This window comes from Oncorhynchus masou, chromosome 11 (assembly GCF_036934945.1).
Source record: "Oncorhynchus masou masou isolate Uvic2021 chromosome 11, UVic_Omas_1.1, whole genome shotgun sequence".
NCBI lineage: Eukaryota > Metazoa > Chordata > Actinopteri > Salmoniformes > Salmonidae > Oncorhynchus > Oncorhynchus masou.
Genome location: NC_088222.1, coordinates 44340444 through 44364752, shown reverse-complemented (window position 1 = coordinate 44364752; position 24309 = coordinate 44340444). Strand labels below are relative to the sequence as shown.

The 24309-nt window shown below is 43.1% G+C and overlaps 1 protein-coding gene across 5 annotated transcripts in view; it reads left to right on the top strand.

Moving 5' to 3' along the window:
• LOC135548732 (opioid-binding protein/cell adhesion molecule-like) overlaps positions 1 to 24309 on the top strand; it is a 582577-nt gene that overhangs the window by 465452 nt on the left and 92816 nt on the right. The gene's annotated exons all lie outside the window — the stretch shown is intronic.

Genomic DNA, 24309 nt, shown 5'->3' with positions numbered 1-24309 from the left:
AACTAGCTGCCACACTCTCTCGCTGTTCTTAGGGTTCTTGATGCGTCAGAATAGCACTCTTCAGATGTTTCCACTGTTAAGTCAACTTATTCTGCTTCGGCCCCACACCACGCCGCTGATCACACACTGATTAGGCATTTGTATTCATAGCAGTTAGGACAGGACCAATGGTGGGGTCATCCCCCTGGAGTCTTTGGAAATCTTACCATACCAACTTCTTTCATTGCGGCCCCAGGTATGTATGTACCTTTTCTGTCATCGCCACCCATTTAGGCTCTCCCTGAGTAGGGATCCACGACAGGACTTTCTTTGGCTTTAGCATTCTGCTTCCTGGTGGCCGTTACCTTGACACAACCAGTTTTTCCACAGTCCTCTGTGTATGCTACCACATGTTTCAGGCCGGCTTCCTCTAAACACTGAGTGTGGCAATCCATCGTCTTCGCACCCTTTCCCTTGATGACGAGATCTTGCAGTTCACTAATCACATTCATCCCCATGTCTGTAAGTACGAGCACACACTTTCCATGCAGTGTTCTCTCCATATATTCAATGTCTGCATCTAAACACCCAACAATGGGGAAGTCTAGTCCAATTGCAGCTTTGAGTCTGACCTCTTTAGCAGACCCTCTGCCTTTGAAATGCTTCCTGAAGTATGATTCTTTCATGGTGGTTACCCTGATCCAATATCCAATAGAAAGTTTTTGTCTTTATTCCATCGATCATCACTTCAACAGTCAGGCAAGCCCCAAATGCTTTACTTTGGCGAGACTGTGTCACCCCACCTTCTTCCCATTCCGCACTTCTGATTCTTATCATGAATGAGCCCTGGGTACTTCTGTACATCACATGCAAAATCTTCTGTTACATCAACTTAATCTGTGACAGGCTTGGATTTATGCTCTGCACCTTTGTCTTGCTGGCACAGCTTACAAGTATGTAATGGCTATCCACAAGTGTAACAGACGAACCTCAAGTCATTGTCTTTTGGACGGGGCTTTTTAGGTTTACCTTCTGGGTTATGTACAACCTTGAAAAGCCCTTCTTGACGAGCAGTCAGCTTCTGTATTGCCTCATGTAGCACTTCCAAGGTTAGGGGAGAAGTGACATCTCCAGCAGCTACAGCTTTCACGGTGGATCCAGCACGCCCACTGTTCCTGGATGAAACAGTCGTGTACTCCTCTTCTTTCTCAGACGAGGTGATTGCGGCCTGCATGAGCTCAATGAATCTCAGTTTTGTGTCCTCCTTTTGTTTTCCATTTAATTTCCATCCTCAGGAAATTGTCCCTAAGCCCAGTACAAGCTGCTCCTTCAGAGCTGTGTCAGTGTCAGCACTGTTGAGTTCAATCCTGCAGGTTGCTGGCATACATGCGTATAGTCTCGCCAGACATCTGCCTCCTATCATATTAGTCTTATACCAATAGGGACATAATCACCATATGTTTCTTCCAGAATAAGGAATATTTAATCTATGTCAGCCTCTCCTGCGCTAAGCATGGACTTCATGGTTAGCTTGGCTTCACTCTTTAGATACTTTTTGACTAGATCTATTGGGTCCTGGCGCTCTTGATACTTTGAATGCAGAAAGCATGGAGGTTATGTCATGTCTTGTTATGTCTGTTCCTGTCCTTTCTCTTCACTCTCTCTCTCTGCTGGTCTTTTTAGGTTACCTTCTCTGTCTCTCATTCCTCAGCTGTTCTACATCTGCCCTAACTAGCTCTTTCACTCTTCCCCACCTGTTCTCTCTTCCCCCTCTGATTAGGTCTCTATTTCTCTCTCTGTTCCTGCTACTTTCAGTGTCTGATTCTTGTTTGTGTTTTTTGATGCCAGAAGCAAGCTGTCGTCTCGTTTGCTTCCACCTTGTCCTGTCCTGTCGGAGTCTGCCTGGCAGGAGCATCCTGCACTATACTAACGTTCTTTTTGTTCCGCTGACTACGTTGGAAGAGGATTTATGCCATTCCTGTATTTTCATTAAAGAACTCTGTTTTCTGTTAAAACCGCTTTTGGGTCTTCACTCAAGTTCATAACAGAAGAATCAGACCAAGAATGGACCCAGCGGCTCCGGACCCTTTTCACTCCGCCGTCGAGATCCAGGGAGCGATGCTAGGCAGACACGAGGAGGAATTGTCTGCTGCTCAACATGCCGTTGAGACCCTGGCCGTCCAAGTCTCCGACCTCACAAGACAGGTTCACCAACTCCACCTCGATCCACCGCCCACTTCCAGGGTTTCCGAGTCTCCGGAGCCCAGGATCAACAACCCGCCGTGTTACTCTGGGGAGCCCACTGAGTGCCGCTCATTCCTCACTCAGTGTGATGTGGTGTTCTCTCTCCAGCCCAACACTTACTCCAGGAGCGCAGCCCGCATCGCCTACGTCATTTCTCTCCTTACCGGACGGGCGCGTGAGTGGGGCACGGCAGTCTGGGAGGCGAGGGCTGAGTGTATTAACCAGTATCAGGACTTTAAGGAGGAGATGATACGGGTTTTTGACCGTTCTGTTTTTGGCGAGGAGGCTTCCAGGGCCCTGTCTTCCCTATGTCAGGGGAATAGATCCATAACGGATTATTCTATTGAGTTTCGCACTCTCGCTGCCTCTAGTGACTGGAACGAGCCGGCTTTGCTCGCTCGTTTTCTGGAGGGTCTCCACGTCGAGGTTAAGGATGAGATCCTCTCCCGGGAGGTTCCTTCCAGTCTGGACTCCTTAATAGCTCTCGCTATTCGCATAGAGCGACGGTTTGATCTTCGTCGCCGAGCTCGTGGAAAGGAGCTCACGTTCTCCGTTGCTCCCCTCTCCACATCACTGCCACCCTCCTCCGCCGGCTCGGATGCTGAGCCTATGCAGCTGGGGGGTATTCGCATCTCGGCCAAGGAGAGGGAACGGAGAATCACCAATCGCCTCTGTCTCTACTGCGGCTCCGCTGGTCATTTTGTCACCTCATGTCCAGTAAAAGCCAGAGCTCATCAGTAAGAGGAGGGCTACTGGTGAGCGCAACTACTCAGGCCTCTCCTTCTGGATCACGCACTACCTTTCCGGTCCATCTCCGCTGGCCCGGTTCATCTGCTTCCTGCAGTGCCTTGATAGACTCTGGGGCGGAGGGCTGTTTTATGGACGAGACCTGGGCTCGGGAGCATGACATTCCTCTCAGACAGTTAGGGAGCCCAGGGCCTTGTTCGCTTTAGATGGTAGTTCTCTCCCCAAGATTCAGCGTGAGACGCTGCCTTTAACCCTCACTGTCTCTGGTAATCATAGCGAAACCATTTCTTTTTTAATTTTTCGTTCACCTTTTACACCTGTTGTTTTGGGTCATCCCTGGCTAGTGCGCCATAACCCTTCTATTAATTGGTCTAGTAATACTATCCTATCCTGGAATGTTTCTTGTCATGTAACCTGTTTAATGTCTGCTATCCCTCCTGTTTCCTCTGTCTCTTCTTCACAGGAGGAGCCTGGCGATTTGACAGGGGTGCCGGAGGAGTATCACGATCTGCGCACGGTGTTCAGTCGTTCCAAGGCCACTTCTCTCCCTCCACACCGGTCGTATGACTGTAGTATTGATCTCCTTCCGGGAACTACTCCCCCCCGGGGTAGATTATACTCTCTGTCGGCTCCCGAACGTAAGGCTCTCGAGGATTATTTGTCGGTTTCGCTCGACGCCGGTACCATAGTCTCCTCCTCCTCCCCCGCCGGAGCGGGGTTTTTTTGTTCAGAAGAAGGACGGGTCCCTGCGCCCATGCGTGGATTATCGAGGGCTGAATGACATAACAGTTAAGAATCGTTATCCGCTTCCTCTTATGTCTTCAGCCTTCGAGATCCTGCAGGGAGCCAGGTTTTTCACCAAATTGGACCTTTGTAACGCCTACCATCTCGTGCGCATCAGGGAGGGGGACGAGTGGAAGACGCCGTTTAACACTCCGTTAGGGCACTTTGAATACCGGGTTCTTCCTTTCGGCCTCGTTAACGCTCCAGCTGTCTTTCAGGCACTAGTTAACGACGTCCTGAGAGACATGCTGAACATTTTTGTTTTCGTTTACATGGACGATATCCTGATTTTTTCACCGTCTCTCTCGATTCATGTTCAGCACGTGCGACGCGTCCTCCAGCGCCTTTTGGAGAACTGTCTTTATGTGAAGGCTGAGAAGTGCACTTTTCATGCCGCCTCTGTCCCTTTTCTCGGTTCCGTTATTTCCGCTGAGGGCATTAAGATGGATCCCGCTAAGGTCCAGGCTGTCATTGATTGGCCCGTTCCTAAGTCACGCGTCGAGCTGCAGCGCTTTCTGGGCTTCGCTAATTTCTACCGTCGTTTCATCCGTAATTTCGGTCAGGTGGCAGCTCCTCTCACAGCCCTTACTTCTGTTAAGACGTGCTTTAAGTGGTCCGTTTCCGCCCAGGGAGCTTTTGATCTTCTTAAGAATCGTTTTACATCCGCACCTATTCTTGTTACACCTGACATCTCTAGACAGTTTGTTGTTGAGGTTGACGCGTCAGAGGTGGGCGTGGGAGCCATTCTTTCTCAGCGCTCTCTCTCTGACGGCAAGGTCCATCCTTGCGCGTTTTTCTCTCATCGCTTATCGCCGTCAGAACGTAACTATGATGTTGGTAATCGCGAACTGCTCACCATCCGCTTAGCCCTAGGCGAATGGCGACAGTGGTTGGAGGGGCGACCGTTCCTTTTGTCGTTTGGACTGACCATAGGAACCTTGAGTACATCCGTTCAGCCAAACGACTTAATGCGCGTCAGGCTCGTTGGGCTCTGTTTTTCGCTCGTCTCGAGTTTGTTATTTCTTATCGTCCGGGCTCAAAAACACCAAACCTGATGCTTTATCTCGTCTCTTCAGTTCTTCTGAGGTCTCCACCGACCCCGATGGGATTCTCCCTGAGGGGCGTGTTGTCGGGTTGACTGTCTGGGGAATTGAGAGGCAGGTAAAGCAAGCACTCGCTCACACTCCGTCGCCGCGAGCTTGTCCTAGGAACCTTCTGTTCGTTCCCGTTCCTACTCGTCCGGCCGTTCTTCAGTGGGCCCACTCTGCCAAGTTAGCCGGCCACCCCGGCGTTCGGGGTACGCTCGCTTCCATTCGCCAGCGTTTCTGGTGGCCCACTCGGGAACGTGACGCGCGTCGATTTGTCGCCGCTTGTTCGGTCTGTGCGCAGACTAAATCTGGGAACTCTCCTCCTGCCGGCCGTCTCAGACCGCTTCCCATTCCCTCTCGACCGTGGTCTCACATCGCTTTAGATTTTATCACCGGACTGCCTTCATCAGCGGGGAAGACAGTTATTCTTACGGTTGTCGATAGATTCTCTAAGGCGGCTCATTTCATTCCTCTCGATAAGCTCCCTTCTGCTAAGGAGACGGCTCAGATCATTATCGAGAATGTTTTCCGAATTCATGGCCTTCCGTCTGACGTCGTTTCCGACAGAGGCCCGCAGTTCACGTCTCAATTTTGGAGGGAGTTTTGCCGTTTGATTGGGGCTTCCGTCAGTCTCTCGTCCGGCTTTCATCCCCAGTCTAACGGTCAAGCCGAACGGGCCAATCAGACTGTTGGTCGCATTTTACGCAGTCTTTCTTTTCGTAACCCTGCGTCTTGGTCAGAACAGCTCCCCTGGGCAGAGTACGCCCACAACTCGCTTCCCTCGTCTGCTACCGGTCTATCCCCTTTTCAGTGTAGCCTCGGGTACCAGCCTCCGCTGTTCTCATCTCAGCTCGCCGAGTCCTGCGTCCCCTCCGCTCAGGCTTTTGTCCAGCGTTGCGAGCGCACCTGGAAGGGGGTCAGGTCGGCACTTTGCCGTAATAGGGCGCAGACTGTGAGGGCCGCTAATAAGCGTAGGACCAAGAGTCCTAGATATTGTTGCGGTCAGAGAGTATGGCTCTCCACTCAGAACCTTCCCCTTAAGACAGCTTCTCGCAAGTTGGCCCCGCGGTTCATTGGTCCGTTCCGTATTTCCCAGGTCATTAATCCTGTCGCAGTGCGACTTCTTCTCCCGCGCTATCTTCGTCGCGTTCACCCGGTCTTCCATGTCTCCTGTGTTAAGCCCGTTCTTCGCGCCCCCGCTCGTCCCTCCCTCCCCCCCCATCCTTGTCGAGGGCGCACCCATCTACAGGGTTCGTAAGATTTTGGACATGCGCCCTCGGGGCCGTGGTCATCAGTACCTAGTGGATTGGGAGGGGTACGGTCCTGAGGAGAGGAGTTGGGTTCCCTCTCGGGACGTGCTGGACTGTTCGCTGATCGATGATTTCCTCCGTTGCCGCCAGGTTTCCTCCTCGAGTGCGCCAGGAGGCGCTCGGTGAGTGGGGGGGGTACTGTCATGTCTTGTTATGTCTGTTCCTGTCCTTTCTCTTCACTCTCTCTCTCTGCTGGTCTTTTTAGGTTACCTTCTCTGTCTCTCATTCCTCAGCTGTTCTACATCTGCCCTAACTAGCTCTTTCACTCTTCCCCACCTGTTCTCTCTTCCCCCTCTGATTAGGTCTCTATTTCTCTCTCTGTTCCTGCTACTTTCAGTGTCTGATTCTTGTTTGTGTTTTTTGATGCCAGAAGCAAGCTGTCGTCTCGTTTGCTTCCACCTTGTCCTGTCCTGTCGGAGTCTGCCTGGCAGGAGCATCCTGCACTATACTAACGTTCTTTTTGTTCCGCTGACTACGTTGGAAGAGGATTTATGCCATTCCTGTATTTTCATTAAAGAACTCTGTTTTCTGTTAAAACCGCTTTTGGGTCTTCACTCAAGTTCATAACAGGTTATCCACTCTTCGACACATAACTCACCAGTCTGGGTTGGGTAACCTCTACAGTCTGGGAATTTTTAGTTTTTTGGGATCTACAGTAGATCGTAGCTGGTGCCTGGTGAGCTGAGGCCTGCTTGTCAATGACAGTTTTCGCCAGGGAGATAACTTATTTTTTATCTTCTCTTGCCTGCAGCAAGGCACTAGATTGTTCTAACAGCCTAACCTGTAGCCTTTCAAACTATTTCTTTAAATCTTCTAGCTCGGCCATGTTCGAGCCCTCAAAGACCTTTAACTCATAGTACAGCGTTTAGGGGGCTGTATTTATTTAATTATTTATATTTTTTTGACGGCAGATTTGATAACGGGTAGACTAGTGCTCCTACTCGATACTCTATTGCCATGACATCCATTTTGTTTCTCTCACCATTATTAGTTGGTTCACATATATATGAATGTATTTATTTGGACATTGAAGCTAAACTGTTTAATTTGGCTCTACTCCAGCAAATGTTTTATATAAGGTAACAGTACTGAGTGTCACTTTTTATTTTGTGGTATTTTCATAAATACACTATCATTCAAAAGTTTGGGGTCACTTAGAAATGTTCTTGTTTTTGAAAGAATAGCGATGTCCATTAAAATAACATCAAATTGATCAGAAATACAGTGTAGACATTGTTAATGTTGTAAATGACTATTGTAGCTGGAAACGACAGATTTTTTAATGGAATATCTACATAGGTGTACAGAGGCCCATTATCAGCAAACATCACTCCTGTGTTCCCAATGGCACGTTGTGTTGGCTAATCGAAGTTAATAATTTTAAAAGGCTAATTGATCAGAAAACCATTTTGCAATTATGTTAGCACAGCTGGAAACGGTTTGTGTTGATTAAAGAAGCAATAAAACTGGCCTTCTTTAGACTGGTTGAGTATCTGGAGCATCAGCATTTGTGGGTTCGATTTTCTGGTTTCAAAATGGCCAGAAACAAATAACTTTCTTCTGAAACTCCTCAGTCTATTCTTGTTCTGAAAAATTAAAGCTATTCCATGCGAGAAATTGCCAAGAAACTGAAGATCTCGTACAACCAGAATAGAAAGACGAGAAAGAAAGACGTGCTCAACTGAGCAAGAGGACAAGTACATTAACAATGTCTACACTGTATTTCAGAACAGTTTGATGTTATTTTAATGGACAAAAAAGTAGCTTTCCTTTCAAAACAAGGACATTTCTAAGTGACCCCAAACTTTTGAGCGGAAGTGTATGTTTTACCTTTTACAAATGAATGCACTTTATGTATCTAGTCCCCCCATTTGAAGGTGTCATATGTATTTGGACAAATTCACTTCTAGTGTATTACATTTTGTCAAAAGTTTAGTATTTGGTCCCATATTGCTAGCACGCAACGACTACGTCAACCTTGTGATGCAAACTTGTTGGACGTATTTGTAGGTTTTTTTAGTTGTGTTTCAGATTATGTTGTGCCCAATAAAAATAAATGATAAATAATAGAATGTCATTTTGGAGTCACTTTTATTGTGAATAAAAATATAATACTTATATGTTTCTGAACACTTCTACATTAATGTTGATGCAACCTTGATAATCCTGTATAATAATGAGTGAGAAAGTTACAGATGCACAAAGATCATGCCAACAAAACATGATCATTCTTGGGAGGTATGATGTTTATGCTTGTAACTTTCTCGTTATTCACAATTCATTCATTCATGATTATCATGGTGGCATCCACATATACATTTTTTGAAATTTGTATGCAGTGCTGGGCTTCTGTTTTAATTGATCATGCATAGTGCAAGGAAGAGGAGCGATCCAGACAGGCAGTGTTGTAGTACTCGAGACAGGTCTAGGTATTGAGTTTCTCGGTCTTGTCTCTGTGTCAGATACTTTTTTGTCTCAGACAAATGAGGACCCATAATTTCTTCCCGAGACCAGCTGAGACTAGCAGACCAGCAGAGTAAAAGACTCAGTTTCCATTCAGTCAGTGGATAAAACCGCTTATCCAGGCCAAATATATACACCACAGGAGGTTGGTGGTACCTCAATTGGGGAAAACAGGCTCGTGGTAATGGTTTCCAGGTGTTTGATGCCATTCCATTCGCTCCGTTCCGGACATTATTATGAGCCGTTCTACCCTCAGCAGCCTCCAGTAATATACACTCTGTTCAGACGGCCTCTTAACAGACTACCAACTAGCTGGAAAAGTTTGAGGGTTTGTCTAATGTTCCTCTGTTAGATTTTAGCTCATCTTGCTCTGACTAGTATTAGTTGTTGATCTTGTTGTTGTTGATGTGTATAACTGTGGGAGAGAGAGCCTACCTTTTCATGGTTGTTTGATCAATAAGACTGTAAAGTTCCCAAATGTAAGAGGACTCCCGTGGTGTTTACATATTTGCAGGAATCTATTCAGGTGTATTTTGTGGCTTTTGGCTAATGCTCTCTAATGATCTAAAGTCGCGCTGTTGCAACTGCCTGTAAACGCAGAGTAAGTTTCAAAGTGAATGATAGCAGGCAAAATGGCTTGTTTGTATAAAGGCCTACTGTAGCTCTGATTGGCTATAGTGCACCGGTCTGTGTAGACTCCGGTCCTGGACAACATGTGTTTTTATTTGGTTTTATTTACTGCAATGTCTATTAATTGTCCGGATGCATGGACTCTTTTGCACTCTATATCACTCTAGAATTTTCACAAAATGCCTTAGTGTACATCATCCCAAACATTCAAATGTGAAAATGACCATATCAAAATGGTTGCTTGATGGAATTTTTTTTTTAAAGTCTAATATTCTTCCTGGGCGTGTATATGAACAGCTTTTAATAAGATTTCATGTTTCTAAAATGCTGTCAGTTCCATTTTAAATGCAACAATGTTTCACACAAACAAGTTATTTTTACAGAGATTGCTAACAACAGCCGGTGTGCTGCAATAAAAACACAGTTCCACTCACCAGATGATGATCATTTGAAACTTAGCTTCATAGCTGACAAAATTAGCAACAACATCCTCTTTGAGAACACCTGCTGCAGCCACTGCAAACTAGCCAACAAGCTAGCTAGCTAGACCATGGGAAAACTACTGCTCGCTATTGCGTAAGTGACTTGTTCGCCTTCAAGAAGGCAGAAGTTTCCATATGTTTTTGTAAAAACGTTCCCACCCATTAAGTCAAAATGTGATGCCAAACTGTTGCCCTAATGAAATTGAATGGCAGATGCCTTTATCTAGCTTATGATGACCTTAGATAGCTAGATTTATCTTCCCAGAGAACAGCAAAAGAAAAATCCTGATTGGATATTTTTTTGTTTTCAGTGTTAACCCTTTCCAACAAAAACTGAACAAATTAAATCAAAACATAATTGAAAATAAAATATCATTATAATCATTATTTTATAGATTACTATGAAGGCATAGAAGGACTGTTGTTCCCCACTGTTTGGGTTTGTAATAATTTGTAGAGTAGCCCAATTTTCCCTCAACATGCATTTTTTCACTTCTGAATCCATATCTTGTTCTGAAAGATGGACACAGAAATACTAGACATTTTGAACTCTTATGGTGGTGAATTGACAAAATGACAATCATGGTCTTAAATTGGACTCGCATTTTTCCGGTCCCTGTCTTGACTCGACACCTTGTCCCCTCATCACGGTCTTGACTCGGTCTCTGCCCCCCCCTCCGGTTTTGACTCAGACTCAACTTGCTCCGGTCATTGTCTTGAATCGGTCTCGCTGTAGGTTGTCTCAATCACAATTTTAGTAGTTCTTTAAAGTAAATAATGCATACTTTTATGACTGCTAAATACCACCAAATAATCACTTAGATCATGCATTTTCTGGTAGAGATACATTGCGAAGAAACTGCTCTCCCTCTCGATTGCACATTATTCAACCTCTTCTCTCCATGTCTGCCCACACTAACCTAACCTAGCAGACAGAAAAGAAACACACAGACCGGACAAATAGGCACACAATAGATTACGGTCGTTGTAATTAATTAATACATTATCTGTGCTTGTTATTCGAAGTGGAACAGGGGAACCCAAGAGCAGACTCAGACGAGGAGATTGGGATGAAGTAACTAAGGTATTTATTGAAATACACAGGGAAGATGTAGTGCAGGCCAGGGGAAGCTTGGGTTGGTTGCAGAAAACCAGGTGCAGAGGCTGAGGCTGGAGCGAGAGGGGTTGGGACAGGGTAAGCAGGTCCTGAGGGGAATCCACGGGAGTAGTAGAGTGGAGATTCCAGGACAGAGTAGCAGGATGACAGGATGTGGTACTGGAGACAGGGACCAGAGTCAGAGCTGGCGGAATGAGCAGAGATTACGATCTGGCAGCATGGAAGTGGCAGGGCTGAGAATTTGTAGAGGTCTTGATTATGGAACAGGTTGCAGCTGGTGGGGATCTGCTCTGACTCCAGCACACATGTCTCCGCCCACACAATCACACACACACAAACAGAGAGTGGGAGAGGGAGAGAGTACTGGGGGAGTGGCGGCAGATCAAGGAGACACAGGATGAGCAATAGAGGGCGTTGCAGGAGCAGATGTGACAGTGCTAAACTCTGTAGACTATTGGCCTTTTGGAAACTACAACTCCCTACTACTTTGCACAGTTCGGGCTTGATCGGATTTGTCTAGAAAAACTGTTCAATGTGCGCATTGAGCTCAGAGAAAAATCAAACAAAATGCAATTCAAATCATTGAACCCAGATTGGTCAATAAGTTGTTCAAAAAATGGAAATTGCTAAGCGCTTATAGCTAACCTGCCTTTGTAGGAAGTAGTCCCGTTCATTTATCATGCTGCATATCAGCAAAGACAAGAAATTGTATTAGTTTTTATTGAGACAATTGATGCCTTTCAGCACATTGTTGGTTATGGTGGAGGGTGTGAGGAATTTTAATTGGTACACATCCTGACATAAATATCATGCTGTTCTGTCTGAAGTTTGTCATACATGTCTTTGCCTGTGAAATGTTAAACGGGGGAACAGAGACGAGGAATGCCAAAGTACAAAATACAGGCAATGGCTAATTGAGCTGAATCATAATCGGCTGTTGTCCCTGATGGGTGATCTGGATCACTGGAGCATTTGTGGTGGGTTTTTTTTAAAGGTGAGATGCTGCAAAGCGCCAAGCCAGCCACCAAGCGTCACGTGCCGCTGCGCCACCTCCATTCCACCCCGGACGCTGTGACTTTAGAGAAGCCTAATGGGTATTTTTTGCAAAGTGCACCTTAATTTGTGTGTGTGTCTGTTCCTCGAGAAGACAAGGTGATTTTCAACTGAGAGCTAATCCGACTGGAGCACGCTACGATCAGTTGGTCTGTCACACTTCATATTTAGGCCCTGGCAAATCCAACTGAGTACTTTAATTGTCCATTAATTGTGCAATAATTATTACCTCCCTCTCCGATTATTTATACCCTCCCCTTGGTTAGGTGGAAACTAGGGGACTTTCATGCTTGTCGTGGATGTAATTATAACACAATTACTAGTTTGGTCCAGTATAAACAGATGTACTGACATGTTATGCTGCTAAAGAGAAAATGGAGGGGCTGGAAGCGTGGACGATAGGGCTATGTATGAACTTAATTGTATTTGTCTCATTTGATTCCTAGAGTTAAATGAATAAGGCAGCCGTGTCTACAGTATGTATTTCCCTATTCACTGTCGGAGCACTCAGTATGTCTACAGTATCTTCATGAAAACATGTATCTGACAAAAAAACATATTTTTGGGGGATATTCAAAGTCCCTGAGAAACCATTTAATCAAAAATGATGAATACCATTATGTCACTGCCTCTACATGTCAACTATTGGCATTCCTTTTTAGATTCATACAACTACACATATCTCACATTTCAGTACATTCTAATGTTTTTGTTGTTGAAAATTGTCTGCTTTTAGCCATCAAAGCGAGTTGCTAGTTCAAGGTAACGTGTGTCTGTATTGCGCCTTCATGTCCTCTTTCTTACTAACTTAAGTGCTGGGAGTTTATTCAGACATATAAATGGCTTTGAAAAAAACGACACAACTTTTGCCCAGGCATTTTTTGTGCGCCTCAAAGATGTCTGACTTTTACACACCTTTGTTGCACAAATACTGTACATTGAATTAGTAATTCTTATTCGTTGGGAAAAGGGAAACAAGGGCCTCCCTTGTCTCTGATGCCTTGTTTTATTGTATTTACCCTGGTCCTGTGTAAAATATTTGTACAGGCGTGCAGAAGCTAGCGCCCCAGTGGTCTGGCCTCTGTGTGTGGGGAGCTGCGAGAGAGTTAATATGATTCATGTGGGTGCTGGATTCTTGGCTGGGTTTTGTGTCCAGCTCAATTAACCGAAGGTTCATACACCCCCCCACACGCCGGGGGAACGGAGCCCATCCCAATAGTTTACTGTGTGTGTGTGTGTGTGTGTGTGTGTGTGTGTGTGTGTGTGTGTGTGTGTGTGTGTGTGTGTGTGTGTGTGTGTGTGGTTGGTTGGATGGTGTGTGTGTGTGTGTGTGTGTGTGCACAAGCTAACTGTTTTGATGTGTTAATTTGGGACATGAAAACATGTGTGGGTGGATGTTTTCTTTCCTTTCTTTCCTGTTTTCTTTTCCACAGTGTCAATTGCTTTCACCTATTGAAGCCAGCTCCGGACAAATCTCCTATTCCCCAAACAAGTGTACCGTCATCATATTTAAGTGGCCCCACGAGGCCCAAAGCAAGCAAGTCAACCCAGCCTATATGACCCGCCGGTGACCCCAGCTAGGAGCGGATATAAAACCAGAGATGCAGTATAGTGCATTCATCTCGGAACACATGGGGAATCCCAGTGTTATTACACAGTAGCATTACAGCTTTAGCTGTGCTTGCTGATTGCAGCTTGCGGTTCTATGTAAGAATGGAACCAATGAACAAGTCAGTTTTTACACTCATCTTCATTCCTTTTAGGCAATTTGCACTGGCAATGGCAAGGCTGTTTCAAATATGGCCTGAAAAGATCACTAGTGAATCGTACTGCATGTGAAGTCCCCCAATGTTTTAAATGAGGGCCGGACCCACTCTTTTGCCTGTGTGTGTGTGTGTGTGTGTGTGTGTGTGTGTGTGTGTGTGTGTGTGTGTGTGTGTGTGTGTGTGTGTGTGTGTGCGTGCGTGCGTGCGTGCGTGCGTGCGTGCGTGCGTGCGTGCGTGCGTGCGTGCGTCACAGATTTTGCACGAGTAATTTGTGTCTATTTCACGATCATTTGTGATAGCGAGTTAGTGTGTCTGTGTGTGTTTGGGGTTGGGGTTGGAGGCTCAGGGCTATGGATCCAGCCGGCACATCAGCTCATCCACCTCGCCAGGCATCCAGAGAAACGAAGCGATCACCATAGTAACTATGGAGGCAGAAGCCATGTGGGGTTGGTTCACCAGTGTGGTTAAAGGGAATAGAATCAATGAACTCTGACTGACTGAACAGAGCTGGGCTGGGGTGTCTCGGTGGAAAGTCTCTCTCTCTCTCCCTCCCTCTCTGCGTTTTTCTCTCTCTCTCTCGTTCTCTCCTCCTCTGCCTTTCTCTCTCACTCCCACTCTCTCTGCCTTTCTCTCTCGCTCCCACTCTCTATCTCTCTCATCTTAACTGAGCCCACTATGCAATCAGAACATAGTTGTTTATATATGTTTTTATAATTAGATAATAGTCATCTACCTGATAATAGTCATCTACCTGATAATTGCAGGACCATTATAGAGAACTGTATCCTCAATCGAATGTGTGCATTGCCCCCCATGAAATGGTTCATGGCCACTTCTAACCTTGTTATTACCAAATCCCCCATATACTCAGCAATCATTCAGTCACCATGTTTCGCAGACTCAACTGTTTGCTTAGGGCAGATTTGCAGTGCACAGACACACACATGAACATTGTGTGTGAGAGAGAGCTTTTCTGCCCTCACTAAATAATTAAAACAACAATGGGTCCAACTTGATTTCATGAAACAAAAGTCTCTCTTTGACATTCTGTATTATGCTATCCTAAATGCTACGCTATGCTAAATCATTTTGTGAAATTGACCCAACAAAACAGATACCGATTCATTATCATTGGTGAAACAGTAGACAATAGCAGAAATACACATGGCCTAGCAGTTGCGTGGACGACTACTCCAAAGACTAATGTCACCTGGAAGTTAGGGCTGGGCATTATGGCCTAAAAATCATATATTTTTTTGAAACTTATAGGCGATTCACAATATATATCTTGTGATTTTCTTTATATCTAAATAAGTGTTGTAGTACAATTAAAGGTCAAATACAATGTTTTTCAAACAGACAGCAAAATCAAATGAATTCAGGGCTTGTGAAGTTATACCTAGGCTAAATATAAGCCTTCCAAAACCATAAGACCCAATAATAATGTAATGTTATTTTATCAAATAGTTGAATTAGCTTTTTATTTTTTTATTTAGCAATAGTCACTTTTCTGGCTATCAAGTCTGTCTAGAAAATGCTCTTTTTTTGTTACAAATTTAACTAGAACCGGACGAGACCGATAGTACAGCATAACAGCTTTTGCCAAAAATGCTGCTAATGGTATGTGATACAAATGCCGTTTGCGACAAACTGAGCATTCCAGAATCAATGTTCATCGATACTAGAGATATAAAAATGGTATCGTTTGAAAATGTAACTTCTCTATTACAGTAAATTAATGTCTTAATGTGTTTTGTTGTCCATACTACTGATTATTTTGGACCAAACCTGGACCAAAATTGCAAGTTGAAACTGTTGGCATAGAGGCAGGGGGAGGGGCTTGGTGTGTGTGTGTAAACCATTATGGAAGAGAAGAAGCGTTAATATCTGTCCAAAATAAGGACAATTTGTTTCAATGGGCTTATTTTGGACCTAAACTTGTCACGTGCCTTCCCGCCTTTGGGACAACGACTCCCATTGTTTGGGCAGAGCGACGTAAAGCTCATCATTACATACAGATCTCTAGTGTAAATTGGGAATGTGTACACAGCCCAGAGGAGCGAAGGAGAGGAGACCAAAAATGCAACATGAGAACAAGCGGACATAAACGCTCATAAAAACGAAAAATAACAAAACCTTGATTCTTGTGATACAGGCATTTGGAATATCTCGCAAAAACATACATTCAAATTAATTTGATTTATCTACCAGCCCTACTGTAAGTTATCCAGGAGTTATACATTACAGATGTTTATTTCTCTTGGGTACGTGGATGCTTAATCAATCTAAGCCAAGCAAAAATAAATATATAACTTTGTCGCAAAACAATCAAGGCTGTTTGTTGTAAAAACATATTTTCCAAATAAGCTTACTGTATCTTCTGATGCTGATTCTAAAGTCGTTTCCCAGGAAATGCCATTTTACCCCACATGCCATGTAATTGATTTATATGTTCAATCTCAGGTATTTCCACACAAAACAGAATAAATAGCGAGGCTCTCATTATATAGTGAAGCTCTTATTATGTTTTAAATGACCTCAACTATTCAGCACTATGGACTTCTTTCTGTTCATTGTCAAGTTTATGGAATGTCATACAGGTATATCTTCAGCTGTGTGTGAGAGACACCTGTATAAGTGTCACTAAACTAGTAGTTTGTTGTACACACAAGTATCCTGCAGAAGGTAAATGTAAGACAAGAAAACACACTGCACATATAGGCACTTGCTCTAAGGCTAATGGATTAACATGTACTGTGGTAAAAACATTCTCTTCTCCCTTTCAGGGTTAGTTTATTTCACCGAAAGCATGATGTGTGTTTGTTTGTTTGAGGTACAGTATGTAGCTATTCCTCTTAGCTGTTACCTTGAAACGCTAACGCCGACAGATACCCATTTGTGTTGGTACACCAACAAATCATACAGGATTGACCATGACGATCTTGTCATTCCTTTAAAGTGCATTTCAATTACATTAGCGACCTTTTCTACTTGAGAACTAAAGTTCCACCTCGACATAAACTCTGCCAACAAAATCTATTTCAGGGTGCATCATTTCAAGGTTGAATAAACAATCTTTTTTTAAACTTTACTTGCAACAGAGACTCTTAAAATGCACTTTTCATACAACAAAAACACATCTATGATGTTGAATTTACATAGTGCTGGGGGCCATTCTGTTAGAAATATGTTAAGTAGAACAAATCTGATTTTTTTTTCCACTAATTGGGTCTTTTGACCAATCACATTGGTCAAATTGGGAGGCTTGTCTAAACGCAGCCTCTGGCATGTAGACTAAGGAATCATATCAGTGCTATTTATAACATTTCTATCAGCAACATTCCTCAATGTTTGCGAACTAACACAACTGATGTGAAATAACACAGGGTATCCTTTGCCTTTATATGCAATGCTTTTACGTGCAGATGGACTAAACAAGTAAGAACAGGTTGTGTCAAAGCTTATTATGCAACTTTATTTCATTAATACAGACCCCTCAAATGATCATGACCTCACATTTGTCATGCAGTGCAGTTCATATGACAAGCGATAGTGTGAAATTTAAGTGACAGCTACTGATTCAAATATAATGGGGTTAGGAAAGTGGGTAACATTCTTATTCAGAGATGGTACCTGAGTTAATGGACTGTTGATATTGTCTCATTTAGCTTCACTTCACCTTGTTGTGGTGCTCTCGAAAAAGGAAGCACGTGTGTTTGTGTCTCTGTCTTCTTTCGTCATGGGATGATACTATTTATAGGGATACCATTGATGAGAGACATTTGTGTTTGTTGTTGATTATTGTTTATTTTTGTTTATTCCCTCCAAGATTGAGTGACCAATGAAAGCTCTCCCTTCCTCTGAATGCTTGTTTGAATCATGTTTTTTTTTGCTTACGACTCTATTTGTCCTTACAGTATTTACTGTAGTTGTTGATCTGAGAAGGCACATTTATTTCCTTTTGCTTTCAGTTTGTATTTGTTTGGTTACAGATATGAATAATTTCAACTCAATACTATTGGCATCAAGTTGTCTTCATAGAAGATGACCTCGAACTGATATTGGTTGATCAAAGACGTAAATCTGTGAATTAAAATAGCTTAATAGAATATGCTGGTCAAATCAATGCCTCTCCCCTGATCTGCAATGACCCACAAGCTGTGCATCTCTGCAATGTCTGATGTTTACAGGCAATGGCAATACATCCCCAGACAGTCTCCTCGTTCAAATTCATGAGAAACCCTCTGACTAATAAGCTTAGTTTAGCACCACATTTTGTTTGATATTCTCCAGTACATAGCCCTTCCATTAACTGCCTGTGGATATTCCAAATTGTGTAAAAAACAGCAAGACCAGCCAACACCCAAATATATAAAATATGTATGTCACAGGAAACCAATATTTACCTTCCTGGTTTTTGTATTTGAACAGTATTAGTTTTACAATTGCATGCAGACTCTTTGCAGAGCCGTCCATACTGTTTAATAAATGTCAACCATACAAAATTAATCTTTTGTAGTACTTAAAACATAAATTGTTGTATTCCCTATGAACTAGCCAATGATGACACTGCATTAAACATTAACCAACTCCATTGAAGCTCGCACTGAACAAAGTACACTAGAAGCCTCTAATTGTGGGGAAGAGAAATGGCATGCATTTTTAATTATATGCACAGTGCACCAAGGAAGAGGCAAGAAGTTGTTTATTTCACTGCTTCATTTTCACTTCCTCCTGTGCTGTAGTTGGATTCCTTTCATGGCGCTGAAAGGGTCAACACTTTTTCAGGATTAAATTGGTTTGCAGTCTGTGCGCCGGTGTTGAGGGAATAATGCAGGATAAAATATTTATTTTTCTTTCTTTATTTGTAGGCATTATGGGGATTTGGTGTGGAGGTTGAACACACTGTACTGTATGATGACCTTGCATAGCACATGGTTTGAAAAGCAGGGCTCTGGCTTAACAGCACCCCATAGCAGGCGAGGGCTTTTTGCAAGTCGAGAATAATTTTAGCATAGAATCAATAACATGCAACCTGAGAGAGATATTGTTTGTTCTCAACAGGCGGCTTTGCAATCTCAAAGACCCAAGTAAGTGCTACAACATAAGGGGACATCTTCCTCATGCTATGTTTGTTTTATCATCCTCATATCACCTTGTCAATTACAAATTCTTAACAAATATCTCTGACTTTCCTATTACTTCTCCCCCAGTGTCTCTCAACATGCTGTTGAGTTATCTTTACATTTCGAAGTCTCCAGTAGGGTTCTCCAATCTCCTGCTGTGCTCTGTTCCGTTTTATCTTCTGTAAGGTTTCTGGAGTCATAAATAAAATCCTAACTATGGCACTTTGAGCATTTTGCAATTCTGAAAAACTGAGACAGAAGGGGCTGAATATTAAGTAAATAGTTGACTCTGGTGACATCATTTCTATTTTGAGTCGAACCAGAAGGTCCTGGGAGAGTTGCTAATGCACCATGTGTCTCTCTCGACAACCTTGTACTTTTTGCACCTCGCAATGCATCTCCTTTAGGTATTACTGGTAACAAATCCTTGTTGAGGCTTTGTGGTTACGTTCACCATGGGACACATTTGTCACAGTAGCCAGGTCCCAGGATTAATTCTTGATTCACTGTGGTGCACTTCAGAGCAAGAAGACAAAAATAGTGTCATACTTGGAGAACATAAAAATATATATTTTAATGTTTCCATGTAAGGATAGCCCACGGTATATCATAAAATAACATCCCACCGGGGAAACAAATGATCTTCACACTTCTAACACCCGCCCATTACAATGCATGACCAGCGCTCTACCCAGTTCCTGTGCCCTTGACTGGCTGTCCAAAAAAGGCAAAATCAGCTACACCTCAGCCCGCTCCCAGGTGATTTTGGAGGTTACCCTTTGTGAAAGAAAGTAGTCCAACAGGGTAAATAAGGCAGGAGACACCATTATGCCATCAACTGGCAACTGGGTCAGGGATTCATCAAGATCATTTCTATTTTATAATGAAGAATTAGGAGATGTTTTATAGAATGCGTTGTTGTCAATGGCTCTCTACCTTGAAATAGCGTTTGATGAATTATTAAACGTCCTGTCAAAGAGGTGGTAGTCTGTGGATTATGTTAAAGTACCCCTCCAGAGGAAGTTGCCGTCACTATTTCTTCTTAATTCCTGTCCTAGTGCGGTTAAGTTCAACCCTCCGAACACTGAGTTATGGCTCCTTATAAATATTGATTAATCAGGCATGCACATCTCCACTTTCTGTGTGCACGGCCCATATTTTCTCTGCCACAGCCCACACGCCGCAAATTGTAAACACAGCAAAAAGCCACGGCCAGGGTTGCTTTGCTAATGCTACGGAGCATTACGGTTTTACCGGCGAAGCTAGAGGCTAGCTAACCTACTCCCTGGACCAATAAAGCTATCTAGTTACTAATACAATATCCCAACTTCTTGCACATCAATAAACATCTGACAATGTATTCATCATGTAATTATACTGTATGTGCCTTATTAGCATTCAGGACTTGAACCACCTGGTATATTATATAGGTTATAGCACTCCAGACCGGTCTCACATATTGAGTGCCTCGGCCTTGTCTCTGTGTTGGATACCTTTGTACTCTGTCTTGACAGTCTCAGACAGCAATTTCCTCCCGAGACCAGCAGAGTAAAAAAACTCTGAATAATCAGCTTCCATTCAGTCAACGCATAAAACCGCTTTGCCAGGCCAAATTTCGACACTCCTTTCTTGAAACATTATTATCTTAACAAGCTTTATATCTATCATAGACATGTTTGTGCAGTGAAGAACTGATAGGCCTTCAGTGTGTGACAGGTTGGTGATTCTGAAAGGACAGCAACTGTAATACCAGCGCACTCATGTAGGAGAGTGCACTTTTTGTCAAACATAAAGAGCCAGTGGTGTAGTGGAGGGTATAAGCAGTGGGTATTGTGTATACTCACTTCTTAATACCTACCGATGCGTATCAAAGTGGTGTAGTGGAGGTATACGACTTATCAATTATGTAGTACAATAGAGAAATCATGCACAAATTAGCCTATACAATCGCAAAGCATGTGAAATAGCCTAGTTTCACCGGAATATCATCTGCAGGCAGCAAGAGTGTGCAGCTCTCAACTGGTTTTGGCATGGAGCATCTCACAGAAGAATGACATCGGTAGCCGGTAGGGTGGGAAAGACGTTTCATCTTATGATATCAACAATGGGTATGCAAACCAGGTATTGAAAAAGATTAGTCGGAAATGTTGGTTAGTAAAAGGGGATACATAATCAGTTGTACAACTGAATGCATTCAACTGAAATGTGTCTTCCGCATTTAACCCAACCCCTCTGAATCAGAGAGGTGCAGGGGGCTGCCATAATCGACATCCACATCTTCAGTGCCCGGGGATCAGTGGGTTAACTGCCTTGCTCTGGGGGAGAATGAAAGATATTTACCTTGTCAGCTGAGGGATTCAATCCAGCAACCTTTCAGTTACTGGCCCAACGCTCTAACCACTAGACTACCTACTGCTATTTTTGATGCGCAATTGTCATCATAACCTGCTTACCATAGAGCTGTAGAAATGGATGGGCGGCCAGGCCCTGACAGGCCCACCTAATCAGATCGATGTGGTTTAAGCATTGTTGTGGACTTAAACCATCACATTTTTGTCCTTTTCTATGAAAAAATAAAGTGCTTTTGAGAGTGAAAGTCTGAAAAATCTATAGGAAAACAGGATTTTTCACACAGGATGCCTTTCTTTCACTTGGCAGGCCGTTTGAGAACTTTTTGGCAAAATTAGAGTATACCCACTTCTACAGGCACCCCTGCATAGGGTCGATAAAAAGACACCAGTCACACACAGCATGATGTTAAAGGATAAACAGTCCATGAACTCGGACATAATAAGCCAGTCGGTCCCAATCATAATAATTCAAAAATACAACCATTAAGCATTTCCCAATCGACATGTACAACTATTAATTCCCATTGCAAAAAATATTTAATGTTTAGCATACAACATAACCCGTCACCTAAAGTTTAAAGTGAAACAGACAGAGTTGAACTACTTTGCAGATAGGAAACAAACAGACAATCATAATATCAGTCAAACATATTAAATTCCCAATTTATGCTACGAAACCAACTCTGAGAGGTTTTAAAATAGGTTATATTTGACTCAATGTTCCATGTCGTACACTTAAGCATTGTTGGCACAATAGATGGATGCAGTTCAATGCATCGCTAATATAATTCCCCAATACATTTCTTGGTAGTCCCAAAAATATTGCTAACAGGTTGTAAATCACAGCTGGCCTGGTATGTTGTTTGCTGCCTCCATTCGGGATGCATTGTTTCAGTTTCAATGATTCAATATCCTGGACAAAAACTGATGAATGTAAGGCAGGTCAATACAATCAAACTAGCAAGGACAATGATCACAAGTCATTCATAATGTGGCTAATAGGCTAGCGTATATATGTTTATGTAGCAAGCTAAAAACACAGAGCCTAACGTTAGGGTGAGTGGCTGACTTTTTCCTCTCATAACTGTTTTTGGTGGCTATACACAGCTAGGGGTAAGGTGTTATTTGGTTAGCTTGAAAGAACTTGAACGACTGTTATCCAGTTAGCATATCTCTTGCATTCGCAAATTCACTCTGGTTATCTACTCCGATTTCAGAGCACTTTCGTCTGAGTGTGCCAGAGCGCAGAACAACTGATGAATTTACGAGCGCGCAACACCTGCTGAATATGACCGGTGTCAGTAAACATAGGCAAAAAAATATACAGTTTATGTCGTCCTATCATCAGTAATAATGTCTCAGACACCAACTAATCTGACATCATACTCATTAAGTACCAACACATATTTTCAACTGGTTGGATTACCGAAAAATGGTTCAGTTTCCCACCTTTTGATGTTACCAGACTCTCCATGTCAACAAAGGGATTTTCAATAGTCACATCGGTAGAGTAGAAAGAGGAAAAGGGGGAAAGGTATTTATGGGGGTCATAAACCTCCCCATCAGGCCCAAGTCATGACAGTTATCAGAGCTCTTGCAGCATGAACTGACATGTTGTCCAAAAAAATCAAAGGATCAGAGAATGAATCTAGAACTCAAAGCATAAGCTACAGATAGCTAGCACTGCAGTACATAAAATGTGGTAAGTAGTTGACTCAAAGAGAGAGAAAGACAATAGTTGAACAGTTTTCAACAAAATAATTTCTTCAAAAATGAAGGAGAAGCAAGAGTGAGAGTGATTGACATTTTTGTCATTTTTTTCCACTTTCAGTTTCACTTAGCTAGAAAATGTAGATGGATATTTTAGCCTACTCAACCACCCGGCTCAAACAGAGGGATGTCATGTTAGCTAGCTGGCTGTGACTATCCAACACAACACTGGAACTCTTCTAAGTCAATGTAACTTTTTTTTTTCATTTATTGCCACCGGGGCCCAATGGTGTAAATGCTAAACTGCTTACTGACTATACACTAACGTTACTGCATGATTGTAGTGGGTGTACTAATAAATCAGTTAGATTAGCTATGTTGATAAGGAACGTTACTTTAGCTAATATGGTAACAACAATGTAGGCCGTGTGTAGCGGTTATGACATGGTTTGGCTTGGAAAGGTTTTTTCGCCTGGTCACATACTGATGTGTTGTGCATTGAAGTCCACAAATGAAGTGAAAAGGTGAGGGAAGGAATACAATGTGGCTGCTATGAAAGTGAACTGTGTTTATGTGTGATCAGGGCCGTATTCATTCTGCCGATTCTGTTGAAAATAGTTTCTTAGAAACTGTTGGACTAATGATTACATCCTAGATCAGCTAGATGCAGGCAAGAATGTGCAAGGCTGTATTTAATGTGTCACTGTCTGTCACCTCAACATTTTATCTCGACCTGTGTGCACCTATGTTGTAAACTTTCATCATAGGCTAGGTTGTAGCAATCTCACGATGGATATAGGGAAGATTTGAGTATCATTTAGTAGCCTAAACCTATCAATGTTACAATGAACTGGGAGAATGGAAAATGATTGACAGTCATCCAATATGCTGTAATACAAAAAAAGGCGAAGCTCGTGAAAAAATGTTTTGTCCTCCCTCATCATAAATGGCACTGACCGCCACTGATGCCTATGCTTTTCCCATTTCGGGGGAATGGCGTGAATGAAGGACAAGGAAGTTGACCGACCAGATATGCCAATCAGCCAAAGAAGTTAGAGTGTGTTCTGTTGGATCTCTTCCAGCAAAGTGCCTAAGGAAATTCTCAGCTTTCCATTAATTGGAGTTGAATGGGCAGAGATGCACACACAATCACACGTCACACACGTGCACTACCCACGTTGGCAGTCTTCTTGTGTGACCTCCAAGTCGAATCATCATATAACAGTAAACCTGAGGTTATCCAGGCGTTCCACAAATAGAGTATGATGAAAATTCCATTAGCTCCTACTGTAATTGCATATGATTTAGCATAGTTAACATAATCAATGTAGTAACCTATTGACAGATATTAATGATTTGTCAAACACTTGACATGGATAACCCCTGGACCAGCACCTCCAAAAAGTTAGCTGAACATGGGTTAAGGTTCATTTGACTATGATGAAAAGGATAATGACATT